Below are 15,172 nucleotides of genomic sequence, written 5' to 3' on the forward strand. Positions count from 1 at the left end.
ATAAGAATGTCAGTCACATGGTTACATGTAGTGCACCATGCTGGCATACAGCCTATTAGTCACGCCCATAATATTAGACAAGGCGGGCTGCCCAGCACCTTCCAATATACTGACAAATCACTCTCCCCCAGCACTAGACCTGGCTGCATCCTGAAAAGATATCCATGTGTAATCTCCTGTGTATTCTCCCTCTATGTAGCTTTTATAAGAATGTCAGTCACACGGTTACATGTAGTGCACCATGCTGGCATACAGCCTATTAGTCACGCCCATAATATTAGACAAGACGGGCTGCCCAGCACCTTCCAATATACTGACATACCATTCTCCCCCAGCACTAGACCTGGCTGCATCCTGTAAAGATATCCATGTGTAATCTCCTGTGTATTCTCCCTCTATGTAGCTTTTATAAGAATGTCAGGCACACAGTTACATGTAGTGCACCATGCTGGCATACAGCCTATTAGTCACGCCCATAATATTAGACAAGGCGGGCTGCCCAGCACCTTCCAATATACTGACATACCATTCTCCCCCAGCACTAGACCTGGCTGCCTCCTGAAAAGATATCCATGTGTAATCTCCTGTGTATTCTACCTCTATGTAGCTTTTATAAGAATGTCAGTCACATGGGGGCATGTAGTGCACCATGCTGGCATACAGCCTATTAGTCACCCCCATAATATTAGACAAGGCGGGCTGCCCAGCACCTTCCAATATACTGACATACCATTCTCCCCCAGCACTAGACCTGGCTGCCTCCTGAAAAGATATCCATGTGTAATCTCCTGTGTATTCTACCTCTATGTAGCTTTTATAAGAATGTCAGTCACATGGGGGCATGTAGTGCACAATGCTGGCATACAGCCTATTAGTCACGCCCATAATATTAGACAAGGTGGGCTGCCCAGCACCTTCCAATATATTGACAAACCATTCTCCCCCAGCACTAGACCTGGCTGCCTCCTGAAAAGATATCCATGTGTAATCTCCTGTGTATTCTCCCTCTATGTAGCTTTTATAAGAATGTCAGTCACACGGTTACATGTAGTGCACCATGCTGGCATACAGCGTATTAGTCACGCCCATAATATTAGACAGGACGGGCTGCCCAGCACCTTCCAATATACTGACAAATCACTCTCCCCCATGCACTAGACCTGGCTGCATCCTGAAAAGATATCCATGATACACGATAAATATCAATAACAAACGTGAGGTATTGGTTAATATTTTGGCCAAAATACGCAAGCTCGCAACCCGCGTCAAGGGTCCTCATCGTATTGTGAGTCCCTATACTCCTATTTATCAAACAAATCACTGAAAAAGAACTATATTACTTTAAAATCACTGAACAGGCCATACTTACACACGAGGGCAGGTATAACACCACCCGGCAGGACGCAGACAAACCACAATGCTACATAGAGGGAGATCACATAGGCTATTCTTGTTTCCTTTTACCATCTGCATTATCTGGCCAATTTAAAGAAATAGGTTCATTATCAGCAATTTCCTAATATTTTATTTCAACCAAATTGATCTCTTTATGAAAGAACGTGGTTTGGTTAATAGAGCAGGGCAGTTTTGGGTAAATTCAAATCCCCTGCAGCTGCTATCCTGCTACCATCAGCAGAGTACATGTTTAGAATACAGTGCCTGTACTCTGTGAAAGGGAGGATTTTTTTCAAATAGCATGATAAAAATCCATGTAAAATTAATATCATTTCAAAAGTGGGTATATTTCTATACTATGCGAGATGCCTAATTTTATTTTTCTTCCCCATGTCTAAGATCATAATTGTCATTCCAATTAAAGTAACATCCACAACCGCCTGTGTTTCAAGCATGTCAAGGGAAAACTAAAATACCTACTAAGGCTCTGTTCATACTAGCAGCATGGATTTCATTTATAAAGCCATGACATCTGCTGTATGTCAGATCCATTTTTTAATGGATACCGACAACACTGATAAACCCTGTTGTCTTTTTCTTAAAACATAATTTTTATTGACAAATTTTCAAATTTTGTTTTTAACAGACAAAAAGATCACATAGAATGTGCTCATAGTTGAGCAACACTAAAGCCTTATTCACACGACAGGGTCCCAACCGAGCCCGAGTATCGGCCGATAAAATCAGCCGTTTTTCCCGGCCGGTTTGCATTCGTTTTGCACCCGTTCCGGGCCGATCTGGACAGTGACATCAGGGGCAACTCCTGAAGGGGAATCCCCATGTGGCCGGTGATTCCACTTCAGGAAAAGCCCCTGTCGTCTGTGTCCATTTATGGATACTGAACGTTACTGGCTTCGCCTGGTGTGGAATCCCCGGTCACAGAGTGTTCGGGGATTCCGCTTCAGGAGTTTCCCCTGATTTCACTGTCCATATATGGACAGAGACATCAAGCGCTCTGTCCAGGAGTGGAATCCCCGAACACACAGGGATTCTGCTCCTTCAGGGAGCTAAAGTGGGGCTAGCACATTGCAGAGCAGGGAGATACCTCCCTGCTCTGCTATAGTGGCGTTGCTACAGCAGTAGCAGCCGCAGCAGCTGCTAGCGGCGCCATCGGCCATGGGAGGTGTCGCCGGGCTAGGGCGCTTTTAAAACAAGCAGGGGAAGGGAGCCACAGCAGTGCTCCCTTCCACCTGCTGTACACCCGGGCCCTGCCATACAGTGTAGAAACTTACCTCCAGCGTACAGCCATTCGTCCGAATGGTATAAACTACTCCTCCTCACATGCACTCTGCGCTGTGAGGCGAGAGCGAGCAACGGTAGACATGGCCGTCACTCGTGATACATTCCGGTGATGGCCGTGTATTACCCGGCCCCATAGACTTCTATGGGAGCTGGGCGGCCGGGTGAACGGCCGAAAATAGGGCATGTCCCATTTTTTGACGCCCGGTTTTCCTGGCCCGTCAAAAAAATTGGTCGTGTGAATAGCCCCATTAGGGGTCTATTGTTCCTACTGCAGCCAGGTGACAAACGTTTTATAAACGGCCGTCACCCGGCCGGGAAACCCTGTCGTGTGAATAAGGGCTTAGAATACAACATAAAGAACAGAAAAGATCATGACATATAACCTGTTTCACATCATAAAGAAACCCTGTTGTCTTTAGACTTAAGAATTTATAAGACTTTATTTCTTTGATAGCAGTAATGGAAAGAGAGGGGAATTGTTACTTTTAAAATTAGTATCACAATTCTGAAAATCCTGTGTGTTTTTTAAGTGAAGCCTTAGGGCTTTTAACTGTAAAGTCAAGTTTAATCATGACCCTAAACGTTTTTTTTCTGCTTATTAAAGCTTAAATTGATATTAACTGCCATTGATCAGCTTCAATATGTTACACTGTGCGACTCAGAGTAATTAATATTGATTTGCAAACATACGTATGGGAATTTATAGGAGTTCTGTGTATGTGTTTCTGCAAGTGTGAACATCTATGGCATGTGTAACACGTAGGTTTCGACAGCTTTCAATGGAAATAATCTATTTTGACTACATAATATAATTTTTCTGAGGTCCTGAACACTAAAACTTACCATTATGCTAGGGAAGATGTACATTGTTCAATTAAATCTATGGAAATAAAGATTTCCTAAAAACAGAGCACCTGCCCATACAATACAATTTGATACTGAGTTTCCATTCACTACTATGTGTCTCAAATTACATAGCTACTGTCGAAGATTATGTATCCCTATTTACCATTGTGGAACAGATTGGATTTATGCAGTGAAGGCAGCAGGACAACGCTTGAGAAGGTCAATGCTATATACTATCATACATAGCTTTTTTTTTTTCTTTATCTGAAGCAAAGATTTAGTCTGGTTCTATCCCTAATGCTATTTTTTATGCTGACGTGGCCGTTGCGAATGTGTTTGCTTTATTACATATACAGTATAATAATATTACAGTAATACTAATACATAAAGCCAACCATAAGAGGCATCTACATTTCCCAGTTTAAAGGATAATAAGCTGAACCCATTATTTTAATCATATACAGTACTGTGCCAACGTTTAGGCAGTTGTGGAAAAATGCTGCAAAGTTGGAATGCTTTAAAAAATAGAAGTTTTAATAATAGTTTTTTTTTATCAATTAACAAAATGCAAAGGGAATGAACAGAAGAAAAATCTAAATCAAATCAATATTTCGTGTGGCCACCCAAAGTCGAAATAACTGTACATGTAGCGTGCAAATAATAATGTCAAATAATGTCCAAATAATAGTGTCATACACTACACAAGTAACAGTGAAAAACCATATCCACATAACAGTGTCATGTAGGGTGTGTAGCATCCATGGCCGCGGGCCGTCGGGTCTACTCACCTCCTGATGCCCGCAGCCATGGATCTGTGAGCGCTGGTCCCCATCTCCTTCCCAGGAGATGCCACGCTCACTTCCGCTCCGGTCCGCTGTGTCCCGTAGGGTGCGCGTGCACGCTCGTGCCCGCTCTTAAAGGGCCAGCGCGCGCACATTAAGAAAATCATCATCATCAACACACATGATTTCCTGGACTATAAGAAGGCCCCATCCCGTCTGATCCCTGCCTGAGCGTTGTTAGTATATCCCAAGTCTGTCTTGCAAATGGTCCCTTAGTGTTTCCCGTTCCAGTTGTTACCCGTGCCCTGTTACCTGTTCCTGTATCCCGTGCTGTGTTCTTGTTCCTATGCCTATTAGTTGGAGTCGTGTCTACTGCACCTGCTGTTGTTTGCCACTTCCTGTGTCATCCACCACGTCCTGTGTCATCTGCCACGTCCAGAGGGATTCGCCACGTCTGGCGCAACCTCGGCACCTGCTGTCATCCGCCACGTCTGGCGTTACCTGCTGCACCGACCTCCATCCGTACCAGAGCTGCGGCCACTGTCTGGACTATCCAGGTACCCTTGTGCGGGACTTTGTATTGCTGGGGTTCCCTGTTGTTTGACCAGCAGCCTCCATGCTACGGCGGTTCGGCCTAGTGGGTCCACTTACCTATAAACCGTGACAGTACGCTCAGGCCATGGACCCCGCTGGTCAACCTGAGACCTTGACGACACAAGCCGTGCTGGCCGAGATGCAAGACCTCCAGTAACAGCAAGACCAACTTTGTGAATCTATGGAATAGACTACCGCAGGAGCTGGTCACAGCAGGGACAGTAGATGGCTTTAAAAAGGGGTTAGATAATTTCCTAGAACAAAAAAATATTAGCTCCTATGTGTAGAAATTTTTTACTTCCCCTTTCACATCCCTTGGTTGAACTTGATGGACATGTGTCTTTTTTCAACCGTACTAACTATGTAACTATGTAACTCCTCCCGTCGGTGAACGCCATTGCCCATCGGCTGCTTGCTCCAACCACAGTCGTCACTGCACCCATTCCTGCTGTTCCTCCTGCTACATTTCCTGTCTGTACAAGTGCCGATCCCCTGTGCATCTTGCCGCTACCTCCACGCTATGACGGAGACCCGAGGACCTGCAGGGGTATTTTGAATCAGTGCATGATCCACTTCAGACTACATGCCAGGTCCTTATCTTCGAATGACGTCAGGATCGCGTTCATCATCTCTCCCCTTACTGGCAAATCCCTGGCATGGGCAAATCCTCTGTGGGAACATCAGGGACTAGAGACGCGTGACTTGCAGTGCTTCTTATGGACCTTCCGCTTGATCTTTGAGGATCTGGGAGAGTTTCTTCGGCTGCTGCATCTCTGCTGATCCTACACCAGGGAGACCTCTCCGTGGGCGAGTATGCCATTCAGTTCCGTATCCTGGCTGTTGAGTTAACCTGGAACAACGAGGCTTTGGTGGCCACATTCTGGCAGGGACTGTCTTCTGGGATTAAGGACGAGCTGGCCACTCGTGATCTGCCATCTACCCTGGACGATCTTATCCTACTTGCCACCCGAGTTGACATAAGGATCTGGGAGCATTCCCAAGAGGTTCTCCAGGAGAGAGAACTTCCTAGGCTGGATTCTACTTTCCAGTAATACTTACTATCCTCCTCAGTCGTCCCACCAGAGGATCCTATGCAGATGAACCATGTCAAATTGTCTATCCAGGAGAAACAACGCAGACGCACTTCTGGACTTTGTCTGTATTGCGGCCTCGGAGGCCATATTGTGCGTCTGTGTCCCCAGAGACCAGAGAGACCCCATTGCTTAGGATTGGTTGGAGAGACAACCCTAGGTGGAACGGTACCTCATAAAGCATTCTGTTCCAAGCTGACTATTCCTGTGACCCTAGTATACGGTGAGAGGATGCATCAAGTTTCTGCCTATCTTGACTCTGGGTCTGCGGAAAACTTCATCCATAAGGAGCTAGTGGATCATCTCCAGTTGCCCATAGTTCCCCTGGAGACATCTTTGGCTGTTGCCTCTTTGAATGGACTGCCTCTGTCTGGTCCCATAGTTTCTAAAACCAAGCCGTTGAAGCTCCAGGTTAGAGTCCTTCATTCTGAACTAATTTCTTTCCTTCTTTTGCCCAAGGCCATCAGTCCTGTTCTGCTGGGCCTGCCTTGGCTTAGACTGCATGCCCCAGTCCTGGACTGGAATTCCGGAGAGGTTCTCCAATGGGGCTCCAAGTGCCTTGGTCATTGTCTGTTGCAGATCCATCCTGTCCAGCCTCCTCTACCTCAGTCATTGGCGGGACAGCCCCCCAGGTTCACTCAGTTTGCAGATGTCTTCAGCAAAAGGGAGGCTGAGACGCTGCCTCCACATCGAAGTTATGACTGCCCCATTGAACTGGTTCCTAATGTCTCTGTCCCCCGTGGCCGAGTATATCCTCTCTCCTTGCCAGAGTCTCTATCCATGTCGGCCTATATCAAGGAGAATTTGGAGAGGGGTTTCATACGAAAGTCTTCCTCCCCAGCCGGGGCTGGGTTCTTCTTCGTTAAAAAAAAAGACGGATCCCTTCGACCCTGCACTATGAATACCTGGTGATGCCATTTGGACTGTGTAATGCTCCCGCCGTCTTCCAGGAATTTGTTAATGATATTTTCCGAGATTTCCTCTATATCTGTGTTGTTGTTTATCTCGATGATATTTTGATTTTCTCACCAGATCCGACGACTCATCGGAGGCATGTCCGTCAAATCCTACTACGATTAAGGGAGAATAGTTTATACGCCAAGCTGGAGAAGTGCATCTTTGAGAGGAGTTCTCTGCCCTTCCTGGGCTACATCATCTCGGATCATGGTCTCCAGATGGATTCTGAGAAAGTGAGAGCTGTCCTGGAGTGGCCACGTCCTCAAGGCCTGAGGTCCATACAGCGTTTCCTGGGATTCGCCAATTTCTACCGGCAGTTTATCCCAAACTTCTCATCACTGACATCTCCTGTTTCCACCCTTACCAAGAAGGGTGTGAACGACAAGGTGTGGACCCCAGAGGCAGAGTCCGCATTTATTAGTCTCAAAAAAGCCTTCACTTCAGCCTTGATCCTCCATCATCCTGACGTATCTCGGCAGGTTCTTTTGGAGGTGGACACCTTCTCTGTTGGTGCAGGTGCACTTCTGTTCCAGAGGAGCTCCAAAGAAAGGGCAGTAGTATGTGGCTACAACTCGATGCTTTTTTCTTATGCAGAATGCAATTACTCTATTGGGGATCGGGAGCTACTGGCCATCAAATTGGCTATGGAGGAGTGGAGACATCTGCTGGATGGTGCAGCTCATCCCATCATGATCTACACTGACCACAAAACCTCACCTACCTTCAGTCTGCTCAACGGCTAAATCCCCGTCAAGCCAGGTGGTCTCTGTTCTTCACCCGTTTCGAATTTGTGCTCCACTACCGTCCCGCTGACAAAAATGTGAAGGCTGATGCCCTGTCTAGGTCATTTGACACGGATGACACGGTGGAGTCCCTTCAAAGTATCATAGACCCGTCCTGTATTGTCACTGCCAAACCTTTGAAGTTTGCAGTCCAGGATCTCCCTCACCTCGAACACATCAGAAGAACCGCTGGGAGCATTTGTGGAACAGGAAGACTTGCTGTAGCGGCTCAGGGCCACTGGTTTCAGGAGGGACACATGAAAGGAGTTGTGGATTCTGAGGGTAGGAGGCAGCCACAGTTTATAGGAGACAGGGTTTATCTGTTGCAGAATCTCAAAAGGACCGAGGAACCTGGCAGCAAACTTGTGTGAAGGCACCTTCGAACGAATGTTCTGTGAGGACAGCCAAACTTTGGCACCTGGAAGATACTGAGGCGGGTCTCTTCTTATTGTATCCGCTTTTCGCTTCATGCGATTGACAGCCAGCAAAATAGAGGACCGGGTCTGTTGCCAGATTTGCAGAAAGTCCCCAAATGCAGAGTCAGCAGCGGGTACCTGAGAAGTAGTAGACACTGGAAGAGGGACTCTAGGATGTTGACTGTACACAATATAAAACGAAGTGGAAGTAGTGGACTCGCTTGTGTGGTTGTTGTACGAGAATTCGGCCCATGGAAGAAGCTGTACCCAGTAAACATGCTGTAAGGAGATGAAGTGACGGAGATAATTCTCCATGATCTGGTTGATCCTCTCGACTTTCCCATTGGACTGAGGAAAGGCTGAGGAAAAGTCCAATCTCACATCCAGGAGTTTACAGAGAGCCCTCCAGAATTTCGACGTAAACCATAACCCCCGATCAGACACAATGTGAAGGGGCAAGCCATGCAAGCGGAAGATGTGCTAAATGAAGAGACTCACCAGTCGGGGAGCAGAAGGTAGGCCGGTCAGCGGGATAAAATGTGCTATCTTCGAGAACCGGTCCACCACTACAAAGATAGTGTTGCATCCTGCTGAGGGAGGAAGGTCAGTGACAAAGTCCATCGCAATGTGCTGCCAGGGGGTATTGGGTACAGGCAGAGGTTTAAGCAGGCCGGCAGGCTTGGAGTGAGTAACCTTGTTAGAAGCACACACCATGCAAGAAGAGACAAAGTCCACAACATCGATGGGCAGCGTGGGCCACCAGAAGTGACGAGCAATCAGGTCTCCGGTTTTACGAACACCAGGGTGCCCAGCCAGTTTAGAACTGTGTCCCCATCGGAGAATTCTTCTTCTGTCTGCCAAATGCACAAAAGTCCTCCCCGGAGGAAGGACTTTCTATTTGATGGACTGGAGAGGGTTTGGTCCTGAGGAGAGGACCTGGGAGCCGGAGGAGAACCTCGATGCCCCTGCTCTCGTTAAGAAGTTCCTCTCTCGCTCTGGCCCCTAGAAGAGGGGGCATAAGAGGGGGGATACTTTAGCGTCCATGGCCGCGGGCCGTCGGGTCTACTCACCTCCTGACGCCCGCAGTCATGGATATGTGAGCGCTGGTCCCAATCTCCTTCCCAGGAGACGCCAGCACTCACTTCCGCTCCGGTCCGCTGTGTCCCGTAGGGTGCGCTCGCACGCTCGTGCCGGCTCTTAAAGGGCCAGCGCGCGCACATGAAGAAAATTATCATCATCAACACACATGATTTCCTGGACTATAAGAAGTCCCCAGTCCGTCTGATCCTTACCTGAGTGTTGTTAGTATATCCCAAGTCTGTCTTGCAAATGGTCCCTTAGTGTTTCCCGTTCTATTTGTTACCCGTGCCCTGTTACCTGTTCCTGTATCCCGTGCTGTGTTCTTGTTCCTGTGCCTACTAGTTGGAGTCGTGTCTACTGCACCTGTTGTTGTTTTCCACGTCCTGTGTCATCCGCCACATCCTGTGTCATCTGCCACATCCAGAGGGATTCGCCACGTCTGGCGCAACCTGCGGCACCTGCTGTCATCCGCCACATCTGGCGTTACCTCCATCTGTGCCAGAGCTGCGGCCACTGTCTGGACTATCCAGGTACCCTTGTGCAGGACTTTGTAATGCTGGGGTTCCCTGTTGTTTGGCCAGCTGCCTCCCTGCTACGGCGGTGCGGCCTAGTGGGTCCACATACCCATAAACCGTGACAGGGTGTAAATAACCCTGCCCAACGTTTTCTACATAATAGTGCCATACAGTGCCCAATTATCAGAGCTATATTGTTCCCACATACTGCTATACAGCCAGGCACTAATCTAGGCATCACAGACAGGCATGCACCTGCATACTTACTTCTCTGGACACACAGGGCTGGGTGATTGCACCTTGTGTGCTCACAATCTCGACACCCACATACTTGCTCACCTACTCACTGAGACATCCAAGACCAAGTGCCAATTTTTCCAAACACAAAGGGCAGAGGCTTTCTCACTTATTCAGACAAGTATCTCCATCTAGTCAGTGCGCTATTCTTCAGTGATAACAAGGAAGGAGATAAGTAGCAATTTACTATTGGTACCAATCTAAAATTTTAGTATTGATACTCTTTCTGGTCCTATATTTTATGGGCAATATTAATAGCAATATCACAGATCTATACATTTTACAATTCACACAAAATGTTGCTTTTTTTTCAAGTTAGTGCTCTAAGGCTCGGCATCCACCGATATTCTTGACGTTAAAAAGAATGGACACTCAGATGAACCACATCGGGGTCCATCGAGCGTCATTGAGATTAGTTGCTTGTTTGCCTCTCTGTAATTTTTGGCTAAATTGTCTTGCAAAAAATTCAAAATAAAGCTGGAAAAACGTCCTTAGAGGAAGCTGGTCCTTTTAAAATAACTAAATATTCTTGCAATGCTTATGATGTACATAGTCTTTTTACTATGCTAATAAAAGGGCTGTCTCACAAAAACAGTCTCTGTCCATTTATGAACGTTACAGAGGTTGGACCACAGTTGAAATCCGCTGATAAAAAGCTGACTCGAGCCGATGGCTACTTATGTGATTGGTGTCACGAAGGGTACGTTGACCCACTGGGCCGTACTGCCTTGATGGTATGGCAGCTGGCCAACAGGACACACGTCACAGTCAATAGTTCGTATAGTGTACCTGTGGTAACTCAGAAAGACAGGCTTGGCTGGGACTGGGCAGCAGGCAGGCGCCAGTCGTGGTGTAACAGGACAGGCATGGAACACAGCACAGCACGACTTCAGCTCAACTCGGCACTTTACCAGGATAGCACAGGATATAGGTTACAGGTAGCAGGAATGGGGAACACTGGGAACTGGAAAACACTAGACCATTTGCATAGACATACTAGGATAACTACATTAAGGCTCAGGCAAGATAGGCATGGGCAGAGCCCTTCTTATAGTCCAGGGTGCTCTGGAAACAATCAGCTCAATCTCACACCAGTGTGCGCACCAAGGCTGACTGAGCACCCTTGTGGTCACTGTGGAACAGGATGGCCGCATGTGCAGACATCTCTGGAGAGAAGGGCGTCGACCAGATGGAAGGAGTTCGTGGTCAGCGACCACAGACGTTACAATTGGTATGTAGTACGACAAATCTATAGGGTTTGAGAAGCCATACCCACATAGATCAGCTGATTACCACAGCGGCTTCCATCTGAAAAGGGGTTTGATACAGGGGTTGTCTTTGTGGGACAATCCTTTTAAAACTAATCCGACAACAGCCGGCAGAGCCACTCGCCCAAAGTACAATTGTAAAGATCTACTGCTGTTTGGTACTTGGATTCCCACTACCGCACCTACTATAGAGATGCAGAGATACGATTTGCATTTTGACTCTACAAACAGTAATACAGATATTTTAATAATGAAGAGCTCTACTCGCTGAGGAACTGCAAGTTTTAACAGAATGTGAAAGCCAAATGCAGTCCCATAAGAGCCCCTATTGTATAGATGGAGAGATATGTGTACAGCATTGTCTTTCTGGTGAATTCAGCACTATCAGTAATACAGCGCTTTCTGTGCGATACATCTAAAAAAAAGTGTGCCATCGCCCAACTGGAGAAAGTGTTTATGTATTGATTGTTCCTGTGCGGGTAAGCAGGGCACACATGGAATGGTATTATATTATCTCAACAACCTTTAATCACCGGAAGAGGCGGATCAAGGTTAGTGGAGGCCCGAGGGCAAAAAAGCTGGTGGGCCCACCTATCCTACCATTTGGAATTAGATCCCACCTGACCCCACCATTACAGCCCCATATAGGAGAGGTAGCAGTGCATGCATGTGGTCCTCTCCACTAAAGTCTATGGAAGTTATGGAGACTACCGAACAAGTGACTCCCTTAGACTTCAAAAGAGAAAGCAACACGCAAATGTGCCCACCACACCACTTTTTTTGGGCCAAAATTACTACCAAATACCCAATGTTTTTTTCCATGGTTACTTAAACCGTATATATTTTTTTCAGGACACGGCCAGGTCTTATAATGCTGTGAGAGCATTGTGTGCTGTTATCTAGTACAGCAAGCAGGGCAGCCCCCTCTATGTAATAACATGGCATTACAAATAGGTGGCTATTCGGCTATATATGCTGTGCCTCACGACTCGCACATTATCCCTCCATGTTCTTACACACTGCACTTAAACCTTATCTACTACTCACAGTCCTGACCCATCTGCACTATACTGCCCCCTATATTTCACACATTGTATTACCACTTGTATATTATACACTATTTATTTCTTTACTTCACATCCATACCCATGCACCACATGCCACTCCCCTCAAGGCCAGTGGGAGTGGCTATTATTATTTAATGCACCTGATCACTCTCCTTCAGCAGCATTTCTGACCTGTCCGTGTCCTGTTGGGAATGGGTTTTTACCTGCCCATTATGTAAGTATGGCCTTTTCTGTGTGTTCTTTGTGCACCTCTCCACCTCGTCTTAGCTTGATATGATCAATAAACGGCCATCAGAGAAAGTGGGTGGGGGAGGCCCCAGGGCACATACCTCATGTGCCCTACCTTAAATCTGGCCCAAAATACTAAAGAGCATATGTTATTTGGTATGTCATTTTTTGAAATAGAACTAATTCCATATGTGTAATGGCAGCAAACAAGAAAGCCTGAAAATCCAACATCAGTTTAGAATATAAAAATCCAGTTTGGTTTTTAATGAACAACATCAGACATGTCATCTCAGGCTCTATGGAGACTCTTCCTGTCTCTCCTCCATTTCCATTTTTTCCTGTCTGTACCATTCTAAATATGTTTGTGTTATTTTCAAATCTATTTTATTCTGTTTGCTCATATATTGACTCTTACATAAATAATTTATGAGAGCTGCCGTGAACTGAAAAGCAAGGATGTGGTAAAACCTTTATGTCATGTAAGAAGACATCTATTCTGCTTATAATTACAGCAGAAGAAAACTTCTACAACATTGGCTAAGACGCCACCAACAAGAGACATCATGCGATCAGTGAATGGAGGGCCGGCTCCTTCCCCCTGTCCTAGTAAAGAGTCAGAGCGCGAAGTAGAGATTCGGCTCTTGCAAGTGGAGTGTGATGAGCTAAGGACCAGACTAGGATGTCTGAAGGTAAAAACATTTTGGCGTAATCCTCTATCTTAACTGCTGGGTTAGACTGTCCAGGAGCTGTGTCTGGTATTCCTTTAGGGGGAATTTATTAAGTCTGGCCTTTTAGACGCCAGTCTTAATCTAAAGAGTGCTGGAGTAAGATGTGTCTAGTTTATTAGGAGGTGCACACCTCTTAATAAATTAGGGGCATCACGGGTCGTCCGTGCACCAGAAAGTTGAATCTACTCCAGCTACAAGCTGGCATAGATTTGCGCTATAATTTATGCCAGTTTCTGGTGTAAATTATAGTACATTTGTCAGGCCATAATTGGCCCGTGTAAAAGGGCCTTTAGTGACTCTGCACTCTTCAATGTGTATTATGGTTGCATAACCTACCTCCACAGCCCACAAATAACTGTTGGCGACAGGTCAGACATTTGTAAAGCATAAAGGAGGAGCAGCACAATGAGTAAATCCCAATTGTATGGAAATATGGTTGATAAGCTAAATAAGGGGCTGAATAAGAGAAAACTTCTAAATGCAGAAAATTAGCAGCAACTTAAAATTCACAGGCTTGAGAAATTAAGTTTTCAGACAAAATATTACAATATGGAGAATTAAAACTTGTCTAGGCTTCAAATCAATTGCTGCCATATTTAGGTCAGACATCTCTTTGTTTCTAGAAAGTACCAATAGTCTAGAGTGCCAAATTTAGGTTTAGAACATAAGAAACATAATTATTGTAGTAAGAGCTTTGTCTATCTTTTTATGCAGAATATACACACATTATATAACCTCTCCAGCTAACAACCACATAAAAGATCTAATATACAGCCTTTATACCAGGAGACATCAATGATGTTAGTAACTAAGTTACATATCCTACTATTATCACTTCAGGGACACTTATAAAATGTGTCCAGACTTCCATTTCCTAGTTTTCATTTCTTCTAATATTTACTGCATTGGCTAAGTTCACTGATAATCAGTAAATTGAAATACACATTTATTTTTCGATGTTTTCGATGTCAGCATGTCTTTTTTATTTCTTCTGATACAGGAGGGATTAGTGGGTCAAAAGCCAAGTGATGTAGAGCTTTTGCTGAAGCAGTCCCAGAAGGAGCTGCTATGGCTGCAGAGACAGTTGTCATTCATCTCCAATGGAGGACCACCATACATCCTGTCCCCAAACAAGGTACGACTACATCTTGATATATAGCATATTATATTAAGAGTCCTTTACGCTAATGTGTAATACAGTAATCATATAACTAGCCTATGTAAAAATATCACATATCTGCTGACTTTAATTTTCAATACACATTAATATATGCAGCTTAAGGTGCACTATTTATTGCAGCGATATATCAGGAATGCGAACAATAGTCTCAGGAGGGATACAGACTTTGATCTACAGAGGGAATAAATTACAGTGATTGCTTATATTCTGGGATATTAACATCCCTCTAATAGATCTACTGTACTTACTGTGAGCTCTGGATTATCGTAAATTAATTGCTGGAGTCGATAAGACTCCAGTCCATATCTGAAGATATCACATCCCAGTATTACTGAGTTTCGATTCTTTATTATCTCTCTCTATATATATATATATATATATATATATATATATATATATATATATATGCTACTTCTTGCTACTTATGCTTTTTCCTGGTAACTTTACAAATATATTAATTTAATTAATATATGTTCATACATGTAGTGTTATTGTAAATAGATTTTTGGAAGGGGCTGGAAAGGGTCCTGCATGGGCGTAACTATAGCTGCAGCAGTGGCTGTCCATCTATCTATCTATCTATCTATCTATCTATCTATCTATCTATCTATCTATCTATCTATCTATCTATCTATCTCTCTATC

At 45.2% G+C, this 15,172-nt stretch overlaps 1 long non-coding RNA gene across 1 annotated transcript in view; it reads left to right on the forward strand.

Moving 5' to 3' along the window:
• The window catches only part of LOC142697948 (uncharacterized), a 44,522-nt gene extending 30,087 nt beyond the window's left edge, over positions 1–14,435 (forward strand). The window contains exons 2-3 of the long non-coding RNA XR_012865620.1: positions 13,133–13,309; positions 14,349–14,435. This is a non-coding gene — a long non-coding RNA (uncharacterized LOC142697948). The remainder of the gene's footprint in view (positions 1–13,132; positions 13,310–14,348) is intronic.
• The last annotated feature ends 737 nt before the right edge of the window (positions 14,436–15,172 follow it).

Source organism: Rhinoderma darwinii, assembly GCF_050947455.1.
Source record: "Rhinoderma darwinii isolate aRhiDar2 chromosome 10 unlocalized genomic scaffold, aRhiDar2.hap1 SUPER_10_unloc_2, whole genome shotgun sequence".
NCBI lineage: Eukaryota > Metazoa > Chordata > Amphibia > Anura > Rhinodermatidae > Rhinoderma > Rhinoderma darwinii.